Raw genomic sequence first — 27135 nt, 5'->3', positions numbered from 1 at the left:
GCGCCTATTGTTTTGTGTTTTACTTGTTCTTGCTTAACTGGCTCTGGTGGGTTTGTTTTCGCTGCAGGACCATATTTCACGAGGGGTAATAAAGGCTAAAATGGAACTGGTTGATGTGGAGTCTGTCTTGTTTTTGTTGGGTGCTGTTTTTAATTTTGAGGAATCGATTCTCTGTGGATTTATGTGGAGTTTGCATACAACACCGAGCTCACACCGATCTTCCATCCCTGTCAGAACAAGGTCGAAGCACGGTGGCAATTCCTTGAGGCACTATCTCTGCTCCACTGTATGTGGGGAATAGATTCAGGGGCTGATGTGGAATGCACCATCGGCCACCACACACCAGGGAGAGAGAGGGAGAAGTGAAACCCGGCAGAGACCGCAGACACACTCCAGGCCGGTGACACCTCCAACCCCTTGTCTCTCCGAGGCTCTTGAGACCAAACGCAGACCCAGTCCAACCCTTGCAGATAGATGCAACCTGCCAACATGGCAGAGCGCTTCTAAGCCAAACACGGAGAACAACAGCACACACAGAAAACATGGATTTCAAAGGGACGGAGGAAAAGCAGGACCCCCTTCCAGAATAGGAGCGCAAGGCATCTGTTGATGCTGGCATCTCACTGCTCTTCATCCCCAAGCCAAGGCTGGTGATCCAGTTGAGTGTGTGTGGATGTGTGTGTGTGTGTGTGTGTGTGTGTGTGTGTCGGTGAGGGGGCAGGGAAGAAGGGGGGGTGGCTTCATGCTAACATGTGCAATGCGCACTGACCCCACTTGGCCCCCATATGCTGCTGAAACAAGAAGAATGGTGGGCTACAAGGCGACCCTGCCTGCTTTCACCTGTGTTCCTGTCTTGTTCACTTCCTCTTCCAGGAAGGGCCAATGGTGGCAGTTCACGTTGGGAGGAAGAACCATCTGCTGGGCTGTTTCCATTTGAGATAAATCAAGATTCTGTACAGTGTAACAATTGGATCTTGTCTCCCAATGCCTTAATTGTCCTGTTTGGTGTATGGCCTTTCCCACTTACTCTTTCCCCAGCTGATAAGGACTTGATAGCATTCACAACTCTGCTGGCCAGGAGGTTGATATTGCTAAAATGGAAATCCCCAGTCCCGCCCACCTATACTCACTGGGTTAAGGAGGTGCTTTATTTTCTTAATCGAGAAAAAATGAGACTGACTTTGATTGGTAAGGCTGTTTCTTTTCAGAAGTCCTGGAATCCCTTTTTGGCTTATGTCAATAGCACAAGCTGTCGGATTGCTGTGAGCTAAGTACTGCCTTGCTGAACTTGTGTTTCTTTTCTTTTCTTTTTTTTTTTTCTTCTTAATTTTTTTTTAATTTTTTTTTTTTTTAGTATTGATCATATGTATCTATTTATTTATTCATTCATTTATTTTTAGTATTACTTTTATATTGTTATTGTTATTATTATTATGTTTTGTGTCATCTATTATTTTCAATTCTTTATTTTCCAACTATATGTGCTCATCTGTTGGGGCTAGGTGCCGGAGGGTGGGGGGGTGGGGGGTTGGTATCTGTTCTGTGGTATGTTTAAATTACATCTGTAATTGTTATTGATGGAACAGTATTGTTTGTTTGTCAATTATGTAAAAAAATTCAATAAACAGATTGTTAAAAAAAAACAAAAAAAAACAATTGGATCTCTCGCAGTAATTGCATTTGTTGGAGATCTGTCGGGCAGAAATCTGTCGGCTAACTATGAAAATACAGGATTAACATGATATTCTCTGAGATTTAACCTTCACCGTCCTCTGCTGTGACCCGTGTCGGAAAAGCAATTTCTCTTGTCATCTTCGTTCCCCCCCCCCCCCCCGAGTCAATGACGGCCCTGTTGTCATGATCGGATCTTGCAGGTTTGTGTCACAATACAAACACGTCGCTAAAGGCGCAAATTAATTTCTCGCACGTGTCTGGTCTCATAGATGAAACAGGTTTTGATTCATCGCAGACAGCCGTGTGCCAGATACAGACGTATACTGTTCTACTCTCTGTGTGAGTCTGCACTTGGCCGTCCACTCTGCTTGAGTTACGGGTCTCACACATTTAAAGTGAAAAAAGGGAGAGTAAATCAGGAAGGGAAACGGCGTGGTGGCGTGCCAGCAGCTGACATCACACATGTGGTTCTTGGTTCGTGCGATCCAACGCCAAGCCCACTATGTTCCCTCTGAACGGCCAATCGGTGTTTCACAGCACCGAAATGGCTTTTTCAACGTGGTTGGCACAGGGTCTGCAGCAGATTTCATTGTTTCTAAAGGGCACTGAAGATAAAACGCCACACACTCTCTCTCCCTTAATAAAGATTTGCCCCCTGCATAAAGTGAAGTGGCTAAATGAGTGATAACCACGGCCAAGAGGACGAAATGTCTCCCGATGAATAAAATACTGTCGAAACCCACAAAACCCTTCAGAGGAAGTTGCAGTATACATCATTAAGCAGACGATGATAACTCACAAACAATCTGCTCGGGCGGTGGTGGTGAAACGTTTACGCAACCACACACCACAACCGGGCCTGACTCTCCGAGGAACAGATAAGAAGGATTAGTCCGGTGCTGCATGATTTATCAAGTATAGTGGATGGTGGCCTTTTAACAGCCGTGTTCATCCTTTATAATGCATGCTGTCCACCATAAAAGATGGACGTGTTGTGTGTACCTGCTAAGAGCGGCGGGTGAGATCCACCTCCAGGAGGAATGAGATTCACATGTGCTGCAATGTGCTCGGCTCCCATCAATATCCAATCACTCCTCAATTGTGGGCTTGCACGATTGGTAACACCTTCACGTTGCAGAGCTCACAGGTTACAGATCCCGAGGCCTGAGAGGAGACTAGATGTGGTTGTGAGGATTGTGTTTGTGTTAGTGTGCGTCCTGCAGGGTTGTGCGTCTGCTCTCGGCCGACCGTGACCAGCTGGGCTCTCCTGCCCGAGAGGAGCTCACCAGTCTGCCTCTGCAGGTTGTTAACCTCACATCTCATTGCTCTGACACTTCAATTATTGTTATTAAGGGCCGGAGTAATTTATTTATATAGTGATTTCCCCCGAGGATGAAGGCAGGACTAATTGAGCCAGGTGTATTTGTGTGTGTGTGTGAGCGTTGAGAATACCACTGCACTGCAATAGAAGGTGGGACATCCCAATGGTGCATGGTGTGTGGATATTAAATGTTGACATGATGAAAAATGGGAAATGGTTTTTAAACATTCCCCCGGTTACTGCTTCCTGTGAACGACAGCAACACACCCACGCTGTGTGTGTGTAACTCATAATGAAGCAGTTTGAAATGTCATCTGAATTCTGGCGATTTTGCCAAATTATCTCCTCACGCTTCAAGCTTCTAACCGGAGACATCTTCAGAGCAGAGGAATGAAGTGAGCTTCACCTCGTGCCTGCAGCTGTGAGGGAGATGTTTTACTCCGGTGATAAAAGAGAGAATCAGAGGCTTGACTTCACCCAGTCAGTCAGTTCCTGGTTGACGCCCCCCCAATCCCCCCAATCCCCCCCAATCCCAAAACCCCAAACCCCCCCAGCTGTCCATCCATCCCCATTTATCTCCATGTCTCTCTTGACCTTGGTTTCTTGAAGTGAGAGAACAAAACGCAGTCTCTCTCTCTCTCCTGTGTGTCTTGTGTGTGTTGAATCTTTGCCCATCCCCTCCTCCCCTTTACACACACACACACACACACACACACACCAACGACCCCCCACTCCATCCTCCTCTCTCTGCACTGGTGGTGCGTGGGACCCCCGGAACCCATTCACGTCACGTAAAGGAATGTCCACACTGCATGGGGGGGGAATGGGGGAGTCTATTATTTTTTTGTATTTTCTCTCCCGCATAGTAAACAGCTTTAACACGCACATCCCCGAACCACGAGGTCTCTCTCTCTCTCTCTCTCTCTCTCTCTCTCTCTCTCTCTCTCTCTCTCTCTCTCTCTCTCTCTCTCTCTCTCTCTCTCTCTCTCTCTCTCTCTCTCCCCCGACGCAATCCTGATTTTTATCTATCTGTATGGACACGCATGATTCACAGGCAGGTAGACCCCCCCAGCCCCCCCAGCCCCTCTTCTCCACCTCCACCCCCTTCATCCTCCTCTCCTCTCCTCCTCATCATTAGTATTCACCTCCACCGCCGTTTTTTTTGCAGAAAAATGAAAAGGCGGAGGAAGGATGCTGCTGCGTGCGTGTGCAGAGGCAGCATCCGCAAAGTGACTCTATAGAGAAACTTACCTTTCGACAGCAGGACCAGGATCACGCCGGCGAACGCGTTCCACAGGCGGGGGGGGCAGCCCATGGTGGAGTTGTGTGATGGATCCTCCTTGTGTTGTTGTGTTGTTGCAGCCTCGGTGTATTTCCCTCCTTCTTATCGAGCTGTGTGAAGAAGACACGCAGCCAGGGGGACGGACGGATGAGAGCAGCAGCAATAGTCCAAAACGAAAGAAAACACCAGTCTTCACTTTTTTTCCTGTGATGATGGAGAGACCAGGCGAGGAGAGGAGGAGGAGAGAGGAGAGGATAGGGGGGGCTGTTTATCTTCTCCTGTGCAGAATCTCTCAGAAAAAAAATGATCAGCGCAGGAAGAGAAACGCACAAATATCCCAGATACTTAGTTTGTGCCTTTTTCAAGAAAAGAGACAAATCTATGAAAATGCACCAAGAGGAGAAGAAGGAGAAGAAGGAGAAGAAGGAGGAGAAGAAGAATATGTTGCTGTCCAGGGACTTTAGAAGAAGAAAGGTGGTTGTTGTTCCAGGCAGAGAAGAGGAGGGATGGAGGGTCCGAGCCTCTGAGGGTCTCTGCAGCGTCTCGTCGCTCCGCAGCCAGCAAGCAAGCCCCCCCCCCCCCCCCTCTGAACGCGAGTCGAGGTGTGATTGACAGCTCGAGCCAGCCAATCACAGGGCCCCCCCGGAGGAAAGAGGGCGGGATTTACGAGTGCACCCGATGGGGGGGGGGGCGGAGAGAGAGCCAGGCAGGCGACGCGCGGCGCGGGGATAATGCAAAGTGATTTATAGGCAGCCCGGTGCTGCTGCAGTACTCAGAGAGAAGACATGTCCACTGGGGGGGCAGGAGGGTTATAATAAGTACAGGGGACAGAGGTGGAGGAGGGGTGGGGTGGGGTGGGGGGGGCAGGTGGAGCCATATGGACTCCTGCGCTGCGTGCGTAATTTGGACACGTTGGATGAGACGAGGAGGAGGAGGAGGAGGAGGTGGAGGAGGAGGAAGAGGAGGAGGAGGAGTGACAGGTTGTGCTGCTGATGATGAGCAGATGTTACTACAACTGCGGATAATGGATGTTGTCAGAGCAGAGGAGGAGGAGGAGGAGGAGAAAGGTGTGAAGTGAGGAAGAACTGCAGCCGTACATGTGGTATATTATATACGTGACCAATAAAAGAGAGAAACTTGAATTGATGAGTGTCGATGATAACAGATCCAGATGCCTCCGCTCAGAGAGAGAGGCAGATGAGAAGCAGTGATTTGTCGGATGTGTGTTGAGATGAGGCCATTTCTACTGAATGGGTAAATCTCTGATTGAAATGTTTAAAGGTAAATTATGGAGGAGACGACCACAGTCATATTTCATGTGTCCCAACTCAATGGAAATGGGAAAAGGACTGAGTTTATACAGCACTTTTCTCGTCTAATCCCAGTGCTTTACAATGTACGTCTCATTCACCCGTTGATATTCACCCAGGAGCAGCTGGAGGTTGGGTGTCTCTCTCCAGGACACTTTGACACACGGCCGCTCTGACGCTGTCCCACGTCAACACAGTTGGCTTGAAACCCACAGTGATTCAATAAGGTTTCATTAGGCCCGTCATGAATGTTCTTCACCGTCTAGAGATTTCTATGGGAGATTTTGAAAATGATGTCTTGCCAGTGATCTCCACCAAATGAGGGATTGTAGTTGATGGATTGTGTTTCATTTAAGAGTTCCATGGTGAGCTGATTGGTGAAAACATCATTTTGTGGACACTATTCAAGTTCATCATCTTTGTCGCACAATCATAACCTGCATGTCAACGCTAGTCACTACAAACTATGTTGAGCAAAATGTCCAGCACACACAGATAAATAGAAAATATTTAGTGTCTGCTACAACTTTCATTTCTTTTCAAATCAAGGCTTCTCTCTTTTTGCTGCAGCCTCGCAGTGAGTCACATCTAAAGCTTTATTTTCACATACTGTTCTTCTCCATTTCCTTTTCATTCGGGCCGAGCACAATGCATAACGGCCGCTTAGTGACCAGAGGTTGTACACTAGTTTTCACAATGCATTGTGGGAGACGCAACGAGTTCGCCATTAGGGACTAAAATTCTCGCGTAACATTCGGACAGTAATCCAAAATCATGAACTCACTGTATAGCAAACTATTTTTTAGTATCAGACACAGCCTATAACGAATTTCAGAAAATTGAATTCCCGGACATCTCCTGGAATTTGCATTTCACACGAAAACATCACTAAGAGATTACTCAGCTCAGATGTTTTCACAACGACAGCAAAATGTCCATAGGGGGCGGGGCCTCATGCAGGAGGCAGGACATGACATGTACATTTTGTTGTGGAAATCACGTGTTGTTTGTTACAGCACATCTGCATTGGCTCATATCCCCAATATGTACGGCACTTCTTTTTCTTTTGTTTGCATTTTGTCATCCTTCATGTGTTAGATGCGGCATCAACACGCCCACTTACTCGCTGTGAATTTTCAAGAAATTGATCCTGCTGTATTCTCGCTCTGACTCACTCGGACGATTTACCAGGAGTCTGGCAGGAGATGTTCCAGAAAATGTCTGGAGCAACAGACTCTGACATTTGTGTCCTCACTGTTTTTCAGGAAAATATCCAGACTCCAGTGTTTGTCTGAAAGCATCTTATGACATTTAACGTTGGTTTCTTAAATAATCCATCACCCAGCTGTAGGTTGTGGGTAGACAGGGCCCGTCAGAGCAGATTGTAACAGCGCCACAGAAAACACCATCTGATCTTGCTGTTGACTTAATGGCAGGCGACATAAACCCTGTTAGGAAGACAGTTTATATTTATGCAGAGGTACTTATGAAGCATTCATAAAGATGTTCGTCGCTCGGTCTCTGTGCTGCGACAGATAGTAAACACGCAGTTGAACTGTAGTATAAAGATTTTATTTTCAATTTCAATAAAAGATTATTGCAAGATGTGCTTATCGGTTTGAAACTAGAAGCCTGAGACAGACACATGGCAATAATATGAGAAGCCGTGAAACTTAAACTCTAAAGTAAAAACTTGAACCTATATTTGACAGTTCATTACAGTCATTGCATCATATCCGTGGTCCCCCCTCAGTCAGAAACACAAACACACACACACACACACACGGTGCCCACCATGTCCATTTCTTCAGAATTTACTGCATATCTAAAATGATTATTTCCCTCATAACTGATGAATTATTCGACTTCTGACTGATTAACTTGTTTCTTTATCCTCCACGCAGCCAAATCAATGCTTTATCACTGCTGAGTGCATAAGTAATAAACCACTTGCTTGACGGTGAGTGGTTTTTGGACAGAGTTAGAATAAATACAGCGAAGGATAAACTGACTGTTTATCATTCCCAGAAGATGGATAGATCAAGGTGAATGGGAAAAAGCCAATCAAAGCCCTGCGTTAGTTATTTACAGTGTGGGATTTGTTTGTAAATACCTATTACTCACTATTAATTAGGTTTGACATGTTGACGATGTTCACCACCGACTCGTTGCACCTTTTTTTCACTACATATTCTTATATATTTATATATGTATATATTTTTGTTGTTTTATATATATATATATTTTTTTTTTTATTATTGTACTTTCCACTCCAGCAGCACAAGAACACTTCCCTACTGGACACTGACACAATCACATCATTGCATCCCATTCCTGTATCTGTATATATATTCTCCGTATGTGATTTATGTATGTATGTCAGTGTGGTGTTTAAGTGTTAACTGTATAAGCTACTGGATGTTCTAAATTTCCCTCGGGATTAATAAAGTATCCATCTATCTATGTATCTATCTTATTTAGATTTCAGTTTCAGATAGACAGATAGACTGATAGATAACAGCAACAAAGCAGAATACATACAATAGCAAGAATGAGGATACAAGTATGTGAATGAAGAGAACAGGCTCAGTCTTGGGCCTGAGGGAAACCCCAATTCATCATGGATTATACACCCGTAACTATATTGTTTGTTCACAACAAGCCGAGCACAGTAGTGTGCTGTTTGTCTAATCAGCGCTTCCTCCTCCGCCTCCTCCTCCTCTTCTGTTGGACTTACAGTGTTCGCCGCGGGACACTTATTGTACAGTGGCGCGGAAAACACCGGCTCTGCGTGACGCTCACAACTCCGATCCCGGCAGAACCACACCGTGCATTCTGTTTACAAACCTTCGTTAATGGAAAATCGTGATTGCAATCAACGGTTCAGCTGGGTTCCCGTGTGCTCTCAGATATTATTTATAGACCTGTCACAAGTTGCAGTTTGTTTTGCACCGAGTTGTGTTCCGAGTCATTCGAACACCTGAAGAAATGTTGACACAAATTTGCATTTTGACTCAGGTTTTTACAAAGCCAATTACCCTCAGACCTCGCAGCTCCCATCACAGGGTTCGACATCCTGAGCGGATTTGCAAGGAGTCTGAGGTGGATTTCATATAGGGCTGAATCCCAATGTGCTTCCATGCCGGCAGACCGAGACCTTGTGAACTTTTTTTATTACACGTACAGTGACATCTTTACCATCGGAATGGGTTTATCATAGGTTTTGTATGGTAAAAGCCCAGGGCTGGAATAAACAGGGAAGGAAAGGAGCCAGTTGTTATCGCTCTATATCGTCTGGCTCTTCAGTTTGGTCTCATCTTCGCCGTCTGGTGCGATGCTTTCAAATGTCATCGACCTAATAATCATTAATATGAGCATTAAGCTGAACTGGAGGGGAATGTGGAGACTTGGAAATACTGAGACTCATTGAGACGACTCATAACTAATACTACATGCTGGAAAAAGCATTTATTGGTGGAACAGAGAAAGAGAAAAACTCGAAAAGACCAAAAAGAAAATCTAATAAAGGTCAGTGGACGAGAGGCAGAGGGAAGTATGAGTTTAATGTTAGAAATATGTGTGTGTGTGTGTGTGTGTGTGTTAGTGTGTGTGTGTGTGTGTGTGTGTGTGTGTGTGTGTGTGTGTGTGTGTGTGTGTGTGTGTGTGTGTGTGTTGGCTTGCTCACTAAATTAAAAATGTTGGCTGAAGTGATGCAAAGGCAAGTGAAGGCAAGCGCCCCTTTCCAGCAGTAATGTGTAAAGTGGATGGATCATAATGCAGCACTAAGGCCAGAGGAGCAGGAGACTTTTTTCTGAAGAGGACGACTTCCTCTTCCTCCAAGGCAACACTAATTAGAGTAGTCATCTTAGTGCTCTGACCTTTTGTAGATTTGCTCGTTTTACCTTTAGTCTCGGCCGCAGCAGACTTTTATTAAAACTCGTTTTTCTACTTATTGATTCAAATGCAAAAAAAATGTTACACTGTCACAGTCTCTGTGTTTAACGACTTCGCTGAGTGACCATGTTCTTGTAGTCTGTCCCACTGTTCTGACCTAACAAGCTGCTCCGGCTGTCATGCTGAAGTCAGAGCAAAGATGATTTTTTTTTCCTCTCTGGTTTCCTTGAGTGTTAAGTCCCAGTGATTGGGGCTTTGCTGTAGCTCGTGATTCATGGAAGAGTTTGACTGACTGTCCACAGTGTGTGCGTCATTACTTAGCGAGGGAGGAAAAGTGAGGCAAGTGAGATGTGTTGTGACTTAACCACATTTTGCAGCAAGCTATTTCAAGGATGCAAGATGGAATTGTACCTGGCTGTGTTGACTTCCACAGCACTGTTCCCAAAGGCTCATTCGGGCCGGTCCATCAGGTGAGCTCCCCTCCCAGGTCTGGCTCCAGAAGACGGCCCTGGTTTCCCTTTTCTGGGTGGGTTCATCCATAGATTTATATATAAAGACTAGATGTCTCGTTTGTGTTGCCGGCCAACGGAGACGAACGTCCGCACATCTTGCTACGAGGCAGCTCGCTCACCCATAACATTGTGTTGGTAGTGGTAAATAACCATAACTTGCTCAATTTTCAACCGATTTTTAAACGGTTTGGTTTGTAATAAACGTCATAAGTTGTTATAAACGACTAAAAAAAATGAATAATTTATGCAGTGTCATAACTACATCTCTGACGTTTCTAACAAACCAGATCGTTTAAAAATCGGTTGAAAATTTAGCAAGTTATGGTTATTTACCACTACCAACACAATGTTATGGGTGAGCGAGATGCCCCGTAGCAAGATGGCCGCAGACGTCCGGCTCCGTCGAATGAGACATCTAGTCTTTATATATAAATCTATGGGTTCATCAACTCCATGGTGCCTTTTCATATGGGTTTTCTGATGTACTTTGTCTGGGACCATTTTGCCCGCTCCACAGGTTCACCAGGAGACACAAACCCCTCCACCACGATAAGGTTGTAATTCACAGAGGAGAAATGACTGAAAGAACGAGATTGAAAGGACAAGCAGGAAACAAGAGGGTTTCATACATCGGGAGGGAGCTCAGAGTAAAACCACTGAACCTTCACATTGAAATAGGATAGTTTAGGTGGTTGGGGCAAGGAGTCAGGATGCCTCCTTGGCACCTTGCGTTTACCGGGCATGCTCCACCAGAAGGAGAACCCGGGAGAGACCCAAAACCTGCTGGAGGTGTTACATATCCCATCTGGCCTTAGAATGCTTGGCTGTGGAGTGGGACACCTGGTACACTCTTAATCCCTGAGCAGAAATGAGAGTGATTTCCCATCCAAACTGATTATAAAGCAGTCCAATGCTATAATGTGAGATGTTGGCACCTTGACTGTAAGGACAAACACAGAAGGACACCTTGCCAGGCTTGTTTTGGGGAGCGGTGCACTTTGTGCAAACATGTCTGACTTGGGAGGCCATGGGAACCTGTCCCTGAAGTGTCTGCTGTAGAGCTCTACCAGTTGGGCTGTGACATCCCAACCACCCTGTTTAGAATGATAATGTATGGAGATGCGAGCACGGACACTTTTTCCCTCCTTCCCCTTGCTCCATCTAAAAGCCCCCCCGCATTAATTGGCATGGCAGAGGCGGCAGTCACTCGGTTGTAATCACTGTCCCCCGGAGAGCCTCGTGAGAAATGATTGAAGGAGAGAAGGACGGAGGGAGAGCGAGCGAGCAGCCTTTGGTCTCGAAAGGCTTGTCCTCTGAATTATGTTATCCCAAGAGGTGCAAGGAAGCAGAAAGACAGGGAGGGGGAAAAGCTAGGGAGGAAGATATGGGATGAGAAGGGAAAAAGAAAGGGAGAAGCTTGAGAGGAAATTGTGATGTGAGCTCCCCCCTGCCCACAGAGAGAAATGGAGGGCTGCAGATGGAACGAGAGGGGAATTGGATGGGAGATTCATGTAGGGGATTATGGATGGAGATTGATAGTTGGATCAGTGGCAGAAGGGATAGGGTCGGGTGGGATGGGATACTTGATGGACGGGAAAAAGATGAGACCGAAAACAGAACAGAGCGGTTGGGTCAGAAGAAGATGACGGGGTCAATTGACATCAAATCTCCTCCTGTTGAAAATTTAATCAGCTTTCATCCTCGGTAAACTTTCTCAACTGAGAGAAAGAGTCACGAAGGGAAGAGGCGTCCATTTCTAATTCAAGATAATTGACGTGTTAGCCACAACCTATTAATTTGGGTTATTTCCAATGCTCGCCGCTAACGCCTCAGAAGTTGATGTTGTTACATCGACTTTAAGTACACAATTGTTTTCACCGCTGATTGCTGCTGCTGCAACACGCCACGCTCGTAAAGCACCTTGAAATTGAGGGGAGCTGCATCTGAATTCCAAGAGGAGACGACAAAGACAACCCCTTGCAAGAGATTCAGCAAATGGAGATTTAAAGACTAAGAGAGAGAGAAAAAAAACATATTTCGTTTCTCCCTTTCCGAGAGTCAAAGTATAAATGTTGTACTCGATCTTGGTCAAGGCTGCTAATTGCTTTAACCAAAGGATGAGTGTGTGTAAGTGTGTGTGGGCGGACGCAGGCATGTGTTCATGGAGAATGATGGAACAGGAGCAGGGAGAGGGAGAGAGAGAGTCACCTTTTTAAGGAGCGAGCGGAGCCTGACTGCAGTGGAGAGTGCGGCCTTGAAGCCAGATCAAAGCCACGAGTCGAGCTGTAATAGATGATGGAATTAAAATCATGTCTGCCTGCTCTCTCTCTCTCTCTCTCTCTCTCTCTCTCCCTCTCTCTCTCTCTCTCTCTCTCTTCAAACCGTTTTTCATGCTTTTACACTTTCTTTAAGGTTAGAACCTTTGTTTTGCATGCTGAAAGATGCGTTTGTCTTTTCTTAACATACTTAAAACCAAAGACAAACGTCTCAGTGGAGAAATCTTCACTAAATGCACCAAACGCATCTTTCAGCATGCAAAACAAAGGTTCTAACCTTAAAGAAAGTGTAAAAGCATGAAAAACGGTTTGAAGAGAGAGAGAGAGAGAGAGAGAGAGAGAGAGAGAGAGAGAGAGAGAGAGAGAGAGAGAGAGAGAGAGAGAGAGAGAGAGAGAGAGAGAGAGCCAAGATGGCTATTTACATTACTAGGAGAAATAAGGTCGAGCAACAACCAGGGACTAATGTCATGTTTCCTGCCCTGGTAAAAGCCAGAGTTGTGGTTGATTTCAGGTTTTATGAGCTAATGCAAAATCTCGAAACATTTAAGGACATATGTATGGTGTGTCAAAGAAGCGATCTGCACTGTAAAAGAAAATGAATTGCATTTTATAATTTATTTTAATGTTGTTTGTTTATCATTGTTAATCTCTATTTCTTTGATGGAAAAGAATAATTGATTTCCCTACTCTTGTTCTGTAAAACTGAATAAAGTAGGTATTTAAAAATCAAAACAAAAATCTCTCTCTCTCTCTCTCTCTCTCTCTCTCTCTCTCTCTCTCTCTCTCTCTCTCTCTCTCTCTCTCTCTCTCTCTCTCTCTCTCTCTCTCTCTCTCTCTCTCTCTCTCTCTCTCTCTCTCTCTCTCTCTCTCTCTCTCTCTCTCTCTCTCTCTCTCTCTCTCTCTCTCTCTCTCTACCTCTACCTCTCATTCACGGCTCTCCAAATGCAACTGCAATCCTCTGTTCTTTTTAATTCACCACTCCATCAAATTTGTCCATCGCTACAACGCCTCGACTTTCTAGATGCAAGTCACTGGTACACGCCCCCGTAGAAGTAAAATGACACATACGAGCATAATTACTTCATCAGCGCGGGCCGGTGTGAGATCGAAGGGTCGCGTTTCGTGCCACTTCAGTTAGTGAGCGTCCACCGGTCGCCTATTGGCCACGAGGACGAGGCTTTGCTGCCGAGTCGTTTTCCCTCGGCCCAGGAGTAAGTGCTGCGTCTCACTCCACAAACCACCCCCGACTAATTAAAAAAATTCTTAATGATACTGCTTCAAGACCATTCCCTCTGCCATTAATCACCCGCATATCTCGTAGATCTCGAAAGAAATGGGCGGCAGAAAACAGAACTTTTCAGCGACGGCGAGAGGGAAAAAAATGGTGTGCGTCGTCATCATCAAGAGGAACGTTTGCATCCATTTGTAATCATAACTGTTGCTCTCTAAGCAGCAACTCATTAATCCATGATATGTTTGTGGGGATTATTGAACTCCGGCGCAGCAGCAGCGAGATCCACGAAAGCAGTTCAGTCCGGTCAGACGCAGCCAACAGAAATGTGGCAGTGATAAATAACAGGTTTCTGAAAGTAGATATCTATCATGGCTAACCATGCCAACTGCCATAGTTTTAAGCTTTGAGCATGTCTGCTTATGACCGGCTCACACATCATTTTAGCCACTCCCGAGTTCCCCGTAATGGATTCTCTGCCCCTGTCATCCCTCTTTCTCTATCTCCTTTGTCCTTTTTTCCATTCAACCACACGGGAGAATCACTGATTTTTTTTTTTGTTTCCAGTTGTTGTCTCTCGCCTCGTTTTATTTCGCTCTCTGTCATCCATTATGGAGGCCCTCCCTCTCCAGCCGACTGTTAGTCGATCCCCCACTTCATATTTTCTTCACTTCCCAGCTCCAGCTTCTGTCTCCCCAGCTTGATTCAGCAGTAATGAGTGCAGCTTAAGGTGGGGCTGGCCTGAGGTGAGCTGGAAAGAGGCAGGGAGGTTAATGAGGATAGCAACCTTGCTTTTTGCCTGAGGTGTAAAAGAGAGAGTAGATGGATGAGTACAGGAGAGAGGGAGAGCGAAAGGCCAATGACAGACAAACTGACAGAGAACTAACTTGTGTGATAACGCTGATACACAAATACACTCATGTGTAACTTCTAGATGAGGTCACAATGGAATCTCTACCACCTGGAAGTAGCTTAGCCTTAAAATAGCATATTGTAGAGTAAATGAGTTAAGGACCCACATTCTGTTTTTTACAGCTAAAATGAAAGAGAGAAAAAACAGGTTAGACACTAATCGTTTTTAAGATTTAGATGTTTTAATATACGTGAAGATTAAACTATAGTGGGCCTAAAACAGAACCCTGCAGAACTAATGCTCAATAAATCTGTTCCTCTGCAAAATATAAAAAAATAAGCAAACAGAAAATGTAAATTGTTACCACTTAAAAAGCTGCTTGCTTAGTATACAAATTGCATTCCATATTGAATGATTCCACACATAATGATTAATGTCCAGGGACAATCATTAGTACAAATGCCAGGTATTTTAAGGTTAAAAAATGACAAGGTTGCCTGAGAGTTGTGATGATAATTTCTTTTGAATTCATGTAGACAGCTTCTTTAAATAATATATCATAATCTATTAGTAACACATGTATGTTCAACTTCAATATGACATACAGCCAGCTGGGACTTTCTGAAAGATTCCATTCATTGCAACAAACGGTCTTTGTTCTTCTCCACTGGGAACAGTAATACTGCTACTGCTATGGGAAAGAGAAAGGAAAGAAAGGAAATAGATGCATTCATTATCATGATGAATTTAACAAATTAATAAATGATGGCGGCAATTCATATCTCAATATATAATTTGACAAAATTAGAAAATACTAAATCAACCTCCAACTGAAACCACAATGAGAAAAGGATCATCAGTAGAGTGAAAAGTGCATTAGGAGAACAATATTCTTGATGGACACATTAAATATCTGACCATGAAGCAGTTTTAGTATTCTTTTAATGGTCTGTCACTTCCTCCTGTGGCCTACAGTCACCTTCAAGTGACGTCTCTTCTGACATCCGTCCCTCTTTCTCAATCCCATCTCCCCTTGTCACTATTTCCTTTGTTTCACTCCCAAATCAATCTTTCTCATTTCGTCCAGAATTGATCTCGCCGTCTCCCATCCCTGACGCAGTCCTGCAATCCGCACTCACTATCCCTCATCCACTCCCATCCCGCTCCATCTTTTGGCTCTTTCTCTCCTTCTCCATGTCGCTCTCGATCACACTCTGCGTTCCGCTGCCACTCATTACAAATGGGTCTCTCCCTCTGCAGAGCTTTGGAACAATGTCTTGGTTGGATGTGGCTGGCATTGCTAAGCATCTTGTGCTGCAGAATTGATGCCGTGTGTAAGACATTATGATGGCAGCCAGCAGTTTATTATCACCACGGCACTGGTATACAGCAATATGAAGATGGATTACCAATCAGTCAGGAGGGCTGTGTCATAGGATGCTAATGTACTTCATTTTTTACGGCTGAAGTATTTCAATTTATTGTCTGCAAATTATCCCGCTTTCACATCTATCATAAAAAATAAACATTTGAATACCTTGTGTTTTAGCAGCTGCAGCGCTGTAATTAACGTCTCTCAACCACATGTGTCGGTAGAAGGTAGCAACAATATTTATTAACTCTCACTGCTTCATTAACATGCATACAGAATGCCTACATATACTACAGATTGAAAATTTTGTGATACAAACACTCCCAGAGGCAGAGCTGCTCTGGCAGCAGAGTAATCACATTTGTTGACTGGGCAGAGCCAAAGAACCATGGCCCTCGGGACAGACCTGAACCATGCTGATTCTGGCAGAGTGGGCAAATCGCATGGGGCAGATGTAAGCCATGTAAAGCCCAGAGGCCCCTATGATATGTCTCCTGCTTAAAGGTTATAAGTACAGAAGTCTCCGCCATTAGATGTCGCACTAGCACCGGCATCTTGGACCAAAACAAACCCTTCGTGTTCTCAGAAAAGGTGTCGACATCTTCAGTTTATGATGCAAAATGGATCTATCAAGTCTAATCAATGCCGTGCTGTATGTTGGTGTACCTCTGGTGTTACTGGTTTAGCACCGTTGTGGACAGGTGAAAGTCGTGTTGACTGTGGTTTCTGAAAGATCTCAAACATATGGTAAAATAAACTCATGTTCATAACAGCAAACAATGCATGGAACAGTCAAGCTTGGGTTATAAAATATCATGTTTCAAGTTCTATTGGTTATATGCAGTAAACACAGGGTCAACAGTACAATGAAAGGTGTTGGACAAGAAGAAACCGATCAGCTCAGCAGTGCAATAGTTAAATTAAGACAAAGGCAAGGTAAAAAGAGCTTACTCACTCAAAAACAGTCAAATACAAAACTAAGACTTTATAGATTTAATTTATAGACTATATACCATATATACTAACACATACAGAAGATTGTGATTTCAATATCTGCTCATGATGCTATTAGGCAACTCCACTATTACTTTACATGTAAAATATTGGCTACTATATTGATTTAAAGTCTCGTATAACTCTTAAAATGAAATAGCTGTGAACATGTTATGAAGATCCTGGACAACTTAGGGCAGCATATTTTTTGTTTTTTTTGTATAATATCCAGATCCTGTGGTATTGTGAAATGTATTGAAGAATATGAACAAACAAATGAGAAATCCTGTATAAATGATCATCTGCTTCTGTATACATTTATACAATGGAATCTGTAATGCCTGGATGTAATAATGTTTGCATTAGGAGCCCAAATAGCTTATTATAGATCCAGTAATTTAATACCCTAATTAAATTTTTAATTTAACAGAGGGCTTTCTTCATAATTAGTTTTTGTGGTTGAAATGTTTGAATATATATGAAAAGTAAACAATAGTGGGCCAAAAACACAACCCTGCAGAACTAATTATGAAGAAAACGGTCTCGCCTGTTATGTGTTTCCACTTGCTCGCCCCGTGTCCTTATAATTGCATTCATTCTAAATGATTCATGTCCAATGGTTATAGTTAGGACTAATGTGGAAATTAGCATGCTCTAGATATTTGTCTTTGTGGGTACAAGGCTTGAACAACTGTGGTGGTAAAATCAATGTATTTTACTTTATAGTGTAAGGATAGATTAGAATTTGTATCTGAAGGCCAAAGACCTACATTTGATCATGTTCCTGCAGCAATCTCTTAGATCAAATGTAGTGAACAGACTGAGGGTTGCAAAAACATTGGTATAATGTATCATGAAAAGAATCAGAATATAAGTTGTACGATTGGAGAGAGAAAGAATCTGTTGTTCTGCCAAGAGCTTAGCAGATGGGGTATCAAAGCTGAAGAGGCTAAACATATAATGATGTTGACTTGTGTTTCCTCGTGAATCACAAGAAAATGTAAGTCCTTCACACTATATGTGTAAGGATATCACCTCAAATGGCCTTTTGAAATGATGAAAGCCAAGATTCAAAGATTTGTTCTGTGTAATCAAACCCAACACTTGATTTGTACCACTTGAAAACTTGAGATTTCTCCCTGTAGGCATCAACCTAATGATGCATCAGGCTTTCAACACTAAACCTGCTAAACATGCACTCACTTCAATGCTGCTCCGTTACATAACAAGCATCCATACGAGCACGGAGGAGAGCAGATATCGATTGCCTCAACTTAACCCTCAAACTATGCTAGAGAGGCAGCTATAAATGGCCGAGCACACAAACGGGTTGTGTTTCCATTCTGTCTCTTTGATGGTTGTCTCTCAGTAAGCGGTTGCAGCAGTTGCTCTCCAACGTGTTCCCCCTGAAGACATGTGTGCTGCAGTGTTGTGCTTGTGATTGATGGGAAAATGATTTGATAAGCAGCATCAGGGTCCACAGACAGAGATTTACACAAAAAAACATGATCACGTACAAACCCTCTCGTCAGTTTGTCGATGAAAAACAAAACATTCCTTTAATCCATCCATTATCTGTACAGCAAATCCTGTGAGGGTCGCAGGTAGAGCTGGAGCCAATCGACGCTGACAGTTACCTTACCCCCATGTGCATGTTTTTACACTGTGGGAACCGGAGAACCCAGAGAAAACCCATGGAAACACGGGGAGAACATGCAAAATCCAGACTGAAAGACCCCCGGCCAAGTTGCTGTGAGGTAACAGTGCTAACCTCTGCACCACCATAAACAAATTAGAACTCATACCGCCGTTCTACGTGGTGAAAAATAAATCCTGGATCCGCATCTGCAACAAAATGTAACAGGCTCTTCCCTGAGCCACAACACATCCTTCCACCATTTTATAATATAGATCTAGATGGTGAATATCCCTTGTACGTTTAAAGGTCTTTTGCCCAATTTAAGTTACCGATTACCAGTAGATGTTAGCAGGTGTTTGTTGGATATAACCTCAGTTGTGCGCCTTAGCGTCATCAAGTGTTTTGGTGTTGTAGACCAATAAGACCGAACTTGAGGGTACACTGAGGCTAAAGGTAAATCTAAGGCTTTTGTGGAAATCTGATCAGTTATTTTTGTGTAATCTTGTTTACAATCAAACCAACCAACGGACCTGGGTGGAAACATAACGTCCTTGGCGTAAGTAAAAATGTAGGTTTTCAGTTAATTTCCCTTTTAACTTGACTTTTTATATCTTTTATCTTTTATATATTTTTATATATATATTGTTTTTCATTGTTTTGTGTTGTATGTTGTATTTATTGTGTTTTTGTGTTTCTTTGTTCATTGTTTGCACCAATAACCAGAGCAAATTCCAGGTAGGTGTAAACCTACTTGGCAATAAATACCTTCTGATTCTGATTCTGATGTTTTCTACCAAAGTACTGGAGAAAAAGAGGCTAGAGTCAGGTGTTTGTGCCGTGTAACCCGACGCGCTCATACTGGTGGATTTATCCTTTTCTCAGTTCTCAGCAACATCCGTACACTGCGGCAGTCTCTGATGTATAAGCTAAGACCTGTAATCAATCTGTGCCATGTCTGCTGTGTTTGTAATGCTAAAGCAGAAAGAGAGAAAACTCCCGACGTGGAGCTGAAGGGTTGAAGGAAGATACAGAGAGAAACTTTCAGAAATCCAATCGCTTTGTGTACGGATGAAGCATTAAGGCTTTCAGCGTGATGGCGATGAGTCAACGGTGCATTAACGATATCCCAAAAAGACAGATTCAGCACTCCTGAGACAGTGGCTTTTAAAATTGATTGTTTCCAGCCAACCCCGGTTGCTAAGTGGAAAGGAATTTACAATTGAATGTTTGATTGTTTACGGCACTGACATTCATTTTGCTGCCTGTCTTTTTAACCCGTTTAACACGGTCCATCAATACACATTTAAACAGTTGTACGTCGGAAGTGCTATGCTATTAACGTCACCGTTCTGGCACATTTGCCTGGACTTATTCCCAGTAAAATCGTTAATCAAAGTGGGAGCGTCATCACCGTGCCTTTGTGATTATCACACACCACCATAATTAATGAATCGATTGTCGACACTGCCAAGCTTCGATGCAATTTGTGTACAATTTGAGTCACAATTTTGCCGATCTGCTCTGCCCTGCCTCTGCTTAACATGCACCCTTGTTTTCTTTCATTAATTAAATGCATCCTTTAAGCACATGGGAATGGCTGCCAACTCTGAACGCACCACCTCAGCGCTGATGTGGAATCGGCCCTCGCTGTGTGAAAGTGCCAATCAATGACTCATCAGCAGCTCCTCAACGTGTCCGTCCCGGTTGCTCTGCATCTCAATCACTTCTCTGATATAATCTCCCTCTCAGCCCCTCCGGCCCCGTCAGTCTGTTTCTCACCTCCCTCAGTAGCTCATCACATCCATCACATGTTGTGTCCCAAGTTTTAGGTTGTACTTTTTAAACTCTAATGTCATTAATCAAATAATATGAAACAGTGAGCAGCAAAAATAGACGCACAGACTGGAAGCTTCGTCTTGTTTGATAGAGTCGTCTGACAGGTCAGCAGCTGTTGCCGTAACAAACAGATTTGCATCTCGGCGTGAATCTTGATTTCATGCATTTGCAAACATGCATTACTGTTTACATAATCTATTTCCATATTATGACAGTGGCAGGTTGCCACCTGTGTGGAGGAAGAGGTCACTTAATGGTTTTAATTGACAAAATCATTGAGAAAAAGGATAATAGGGTGTGTGTGTGTGTGTGTGTGTGTGTGTGTGTGTGTGTGTGTGTGTGTGTGTGTGTGTGTGTGTGTGTGTGTGTGTGTGTGTGTGTGTGTGTGTGTGTGTGTGTGTGTCTCCAGTTCCTCCCTCTGCCAATCAACCTGCTTCTGATCATGTCGTCAGCTCAACCAGCTCCTGCAGTATTTAAACCTCGGCTCTTCCCTCTGCCAGACGTCTGTTCACCTGACGTCCTGCCCTTCAGCCAACTCCTGGTTTTCTTGCCTGACTCATCGCGTGTTGTTTGAACTCTTGTGTGCCGGTGCGTCAGGTTTACCTCTGCCTGCCTTCCCTTTATTTTTCCCTGCCTGGCCTAACTCACCATGTTGTCTGCGAGCTTCAGCTCAGCAATGTGCAGACAAGCCTGGATCAGTTTCCTGCTAGGCTCCTCGTGCCGCTCCCCGAACCAGCCTCACGGAAATTCTACAATAAACAACCCTTTTGGAAACATCTGTGTCTTGAGTTCACATCTGAAATATTAACACTGAATCTTAACGCTGCGTGGCCGGAGGGAGAGCAGGGCTGGTTCAGTTGTCCAGACTGGAAAATTCACACAAATAATCAGAAGGAGGCTTATGAGGTTTTCTCCAGACATTGATGTTCCAACAGATTGTATTTTGTGGTTTTCAGTCGCTGTGGTGGAATCGTGATGAAATTACACCTGCTTAGTTTTACCCGTGTCATTGTGAGCGTTTCATGGTGCTCCCATTAGCATTTAGCTCAAAGCACTGCTGCGTTATAATTCACACAGCCGCTGGCGTTGCTGTAGAGTCAAAGACTAATGTTAATCTCAATGAAGTCAGTATTTACTGCAGTGGGACTGTGTTTGTGAGACTGTCTCAAAATAAAATTGACTTTGTAGTTATTTATCACCACAAAGAAACCCAGTACAACTCTGTGGCTCAGGGGTGTGTTTGCAGTAGCTTTTGGAAAATAGGTCCATGGCATAAGATGTATCAGATTTTGGCAAAACAGGCAACACCAGTAGTTTGAGTTCATTATTTTTGGACTTTTCATAGATTTACTTGAGAAAAACAACATTGGCAACCCACCATGATGCAAACTGCTTTTTTGAGGCCACTAGTTTCACATTGGCCAGCGCCATCTTGGTTTTTTGAAGCCACATAACCATATTTGGAGCAGCAGGAGGTGGACTTGGACTGAGAACTCGAAGATATTGCATGCCTGCGCCCATTGGACAGTAAAAGACGTCAATCACACAGTATCCATGCTCCAATGCAAACTGTATTTATTGTCTATTTCAATCTAAATGGGATCATCATTTACCAAATGAACATCAGGCTGTTTGAATAAGACTTGAAACTAACCTTTGAGATAATAAACACCATAAGGAAATGTTTACTGACGTTATAAAACAAAAGAGAATCCAGAGAACTCACCCTCTGCTGGTCATTTGAGAGAATACACGTTCCAGGCCCTTCAGGTATTGGCTTCACTTTCTGGACTCGGAATATTAATTCATCTCCACGTGCCAGACTATCAACTGACTTCTTCATGATAATTTATTTGTTGCACACTCCAGTAAGTTCCAAGTTCATGGGCCTATGAATATACATGTGTATGTATAGCGTGTTGAATGCACAGCAGGTGGTCCGCTCACTGCGGTGAACATGAAAGTCTATTACCTGCTATCCTGGGAAAACAAATGGAGATGCACGGAAGAAGCCAACACATATACTGCAGGTGTCTCCCCGAGCGAAACAGAGGTTAACTCTGATTGAGTCATTACAGCAATTACTCACTTTACCCCGACTAAACTAGTGAACACTGATATATTAATTGGACAAATAGCTCCATGACGTTGAAACACAGACTGACTGAATACATGTCAAACACAATTTATCTTCCCAGGCTTTATTTATTTATCTTGTCGGTGCTTTCAAGTGACCGCTGGGATTCACAGTCTGATTCTTTGTATAAAATGTGCCGGGCTTTGATCTACATCAAATGCGAACTAAACTTGGGGAGGGAAAAACCAAAGAGACAATCCCCGACTGCAGCTTTTGTTGCGAGTGTTTTCACGTGAAAAGCGTTCTTTTGGAGATTTTCATTTTTTCCTCTTGTCGCTGGATTCGCTGCCTGGTTGATTTATGGCAGGGTGTCTGGGCAAAACCCCCTGATGCATAAACAACCGCGGAGACTGCTGATCAATGTAAATTGGTGTGTGAATGGGCATTGTGACCTTTGGAAAAGTCCTCTCTGGGAAAGTGGAGGCTGTTCACTGATCTCGCTCTGTGTCCTCCTGTTTTATTCTTTCCCCTCGGTGCTTTCAGAAAACTCCTGCCACAGCAGAAACGCTTCGCAGCACTGTCTTCCCAGTGACTGAATAAAAGCAGCTCTGACTTCTCCGGGCCTTTGTCTTTGAAGCAGCACGACACGCGGCCTTGACACTCAAAGAGCCCTGCTTACAATTTGACTGTACCCCCCCCAAAAAAGAGGATGTTTTAAGCTGCGCTGGTGGAAAGTGGCTCTGGCAGAGGGCGGATGGTGGCCCTGATGTTCAGTCCTCTTAACGCTCTCTGTGAAAAGCTCCTCACAGTTGAAGGGAGACAATGTAAAAGCTGCCTTGAATTGTTCTCCTCTCAAGGTTCTCCAGTTGGATATGTTCCACTTCATCAGGAGTGCTCTGTTAATTGTATTGTGACATTAATCTGTAGAAGGAAACACACTATAGGTGCTTCCAGTAACAGCCAATTTATCACGTTTAGTCTTCGTGTTGTTGACAATGTTTTTTTTTTAAATATCTTGTATTTCTCACTCTGTCCAAAGCACCGAGCTCTTATCTCGCGACGTGTATCTTCCTCCACCCACAGTCCATCAGATAAGTCGAACATCCACTCTCTCCTGTCTGTCCCCAGGCTGTGGGACCGGGAGATGGTCTGAGCTGCTAACTAATGCCCCGAGGGAACCACATGCACCTGTATCCCAGGCCGGCAGCAGGTGTCAGATGCTGAGCCAGCGCATTGAGGCCAAAAGTGCCACAGTTAAGATTGACTCTGAGAGCGGAGCTGCATAATTCTGGCTCCAGGCACAACTTCTGGGTGGCTGCTTCCGAAAGCTTAGCGTCAAGATGCACTGCCGCTCTTCCATCCGAGTGGGAGGCGTCCCTCTGCTCGGCCTGGTTCCCCGGTTGTTCCATCTACTTTCCATCCAAAGGGCGAAGACTCGATTTGCTCAGAGATGGCTGCTGAGTAATCCAGCGTTCAACCTTTCAAATGTATTTGACAGTGAATATTATGTTTTTCACCACCCGTGGAGGTACACTGCATGTTCCAGATGTAGATGGGGGTCATCCACTATCCAGAGGGACGATTATTCCCCCGCTGTATAAAATGTATGTGGGAAAAGTGCTTTGAGTGTTTTATAAGACTGGAAGATTGCTATATAAGTACAGTCTATTACTGTCAGTACTTCAATCATGCAATTTTTCATATTATAATGTCATTTCATAGATAAAAGCAATTCTTCTATCTATAGTCCTACAGAATGTCCGGATACCTGCAAAACTTTACATTAAGATGATGATGATCAATATAAACTTTACATTGTCTCTTAATTCTAGAGATAACATGAAAACATATATATTTGTAATATATTTTTAATGGACCTTTGAATGATCAGCTCAAAAATATTCCCAACAAATTTTGTGAAAATCTATCAGTGCATTAATCCTATTTATATTATATAAACCACCTCACCGAGAGAAGGGAAAACAACAGAACCCTGCATCCAGCAGCCAAGCAATATCAAAACTTAATTTAATTTGCCGACAAATATTTACTAAACAAACCTGAACGTTTTCTGATCAAACTTTCAATCCTCCTCTCTTTCCTGCAGGGGAATAAGAATGATAATGATTCTGCAGCAGCCTGTATTTTTCGAGGGTAGAAAAACATTTTTGAACCCATTTGTGAAAACTGAATCTGAGCTGCAGGCTTATGGGGATCCGTGTTTCCCATGGCAGCAGTTGCCTGCCGCTCGAGAGCGCTCCGCCGACTGAACGCTGATACAAGATGTTGTTATTTGCTCCTCTTTTCAGATAGCGGTGGTTATATAGTGGCAGTGAGTTAAGACATCTGTCCCTGCAGGTTATTTACCTTGTGTATCACTCGGAGAGCCTCTGCAGTGGAGCGAGCTGAGGTTTCCAACCTTTACACTCAGGACATCATTACCTCTGCCAAGGAGGTTATGTGTTTGTTTCTTTGCTGGATTACGCAAAAAAACTACTTGACTAATTACCATGAAATCTTTGAAGGAGTGTGGCATGTGCCAAGGATGAACTCATTACATTTTGGTGAGGATCCAGATCAGGGGGCGGCACACAGTGATGTGTTCGTCCGTCATGGCAGCCAGGAAGTCTTTCTATTATAAACTATCTCTATGTTGCCCCCCCCCCCCCAGCCCCAACTCTCTGTGCAACCTCTGAAATTGAAGTGACGTAATAAACTGTGCCCACATACTGCCCCTTACAAATAACCAATACATAACTATTCCATTTGTCTTAGCTTTCAACTCAATAAGTGCATTTCAAAAGAAACAGAAGGAACGCACTGTTTTCTCTGTTTTTGATGTTGTTGCACCAAAAATAATCGTTTCATTTCAACTTAATAGCACTGAAATAGTGGATTTATCGAAAGTGAGTAGAAAGCAGAAGCATTTTTCCTATTTGCTGTTTTGTTGAATCCTCTCAGGCAGCAGAATCAAGACAGAGATAATAGGTACAACAGGAGATCTGTGAGGAACGTGCGACGCAGACCAAGTCATTTCAGAACGAGTGAATAGCTCCTCTGGTTGTTGGCAGACTGACTGACGCTCAGCAGTGACAAGGCAGTTAAGTTATTAACACCTACTCAGAATGTTTTGGCTGCATGATCTCAGCTTGACAGTGAACAAAAGTGACCTGTGGGGTTCTTTGTGCGTTCGCACCTAAATGTCACAGCCTGTCAGCAGCACCTGCACGGCGTGATGACACACTGTGCCCTGCTACAAGGGAGAAGAGAAGAGAAGTTAAATGAAAGAAGAAGAAGAAGAACTGGGCCGGCAGGCACGTAGGGGTGGGTGGGGGGGCAGGAGCTTCGGCTGTCAGATCCAAACGTCTCAGAGCACAGTGATGGAGGTGAAGAGAGGTCTTTACAAAACTGCGAGGGAGACAGATTAAGGAGAATCTCTGACGGACCAGACTCCTTGAATAGATACATGCTGTGGTTGAGAATTGACTCACCGGAGCGAACCCGTTTTTCTCCAAACTTTTGTCACGATGCAGGCACAAATTTCCCTGAAGCTTTTTTACTTCTCCCGAGTCCACCGGTAAAAGCCGAGTCGGGGAAGTATCCACAGCTCTGATCGCACAGTAACGGTTTTGAATGATTGGCTTTTAGTTTCTTATCGCCGAGCTGCGTCCTTTTTAACCTTGATTACAAAAAAAGAACAAACAGAAGAGCATCCTGGTTTGTCCCTCGGCTATTATTCGTTCGGATGCTGGATAATGAATTGGAACTCAAGGGGGATATAAGATGTTATGAGCAGAAGAGCAATGCTTTTTTTATCATGTAAGGGCCCGAATCTGCAGGTTTTCATTAAGAGGGAAAAAGGAGAGGACAAATATAATGGAAAATTGCTTCCATTCTCTGAAAGATAAAGCTTTGTGTGTGTGTGTGTGTGTGTGTGTGTGTGTGTGTGTGTGTGTGTGTGTGTGTGTGTGTGTGTGTGTGTGTGTGTGTGTGTGTGTGTGTGTGTGTGTGTGTGTGTGTGTGTGTGTGTGTGTGTGTGACCTCTTGATGATCTGCTTTGCTGATGACTGTATACAAATATGGATGCCACATGTGTCCACTTCCTCCCTTTGTATAACAATTCTGAAAAAGAAAATGGAGGAGGACGGGTTTATGAGTTATACTGCAGCTAGCCACAAGGGGGCGGTCAAGATAATTTGGCTTCCATTTGGCGATGGCACAATAATGGTGATTTAGTGACAATGATAAAGTTTGGGCTTCACATAAAATTCCAACAAGCAATTTTTGGATAAAATCGTATTTTCGAAATCCAAATAGTTTCTTGCTTGAAAAATACAAAATTGAAACATCATTTTAAAGCTTAAAAACTAGAAAGTGTGATAAAGGTGAGAATATCGTCTCACTTCTGCTGTGAGATGACGAAACATGTGAAAATGTCTGTGTTCAGGCAAAGAGTTTGGAGAAATCACAGGTGTTGAGAGGCTGATTTCCACCAGACTTGATTCTTTTTTTTAAGCAGAACAGTTAAATCCTGGTTTCATCAGACCAGAGTGTCGGTTTCTCTCAGGCTGGAAGGTGATTTTCTGCAAACTCCACACAGGCCTCCATGCGCCTTTCATTGAGGAGGCTTCCATCTGGCCCATCTGCCATAACGTGGCGTGAAGCTCCGATCAGTGCTGCTGTGTTGGTTTTCCTTCTGGAGGCTTCTCTCTTCTCCACCCAGGATCTGTGGAGCTCAGCCAGACCATCAGACTCGTTGTCACCTCTCCCACCGACCCCTTCCTCCTGGATCGCTCGGTCTGGCCAGCCGGCTCAAGGAACACTCCAAGTTTTATCCCCTATCTGAAATATATTCCGTGACACCT

Source organism: Limanda limanda, chromosome 11, assembly GCF_963576545.1.
Source record: "Limanda limanda chromosome 11, fLimLim1.1, whole genome shotgun sequence".
NCBI lineage: Eukaryota > Metazoa > Chordata > Actinopteri > Pleuronectiformes > Pleuronectidae > Limanda > Limanda limanda.
This window is presented reverse-complemented; position numbering follows the sequence as displayed.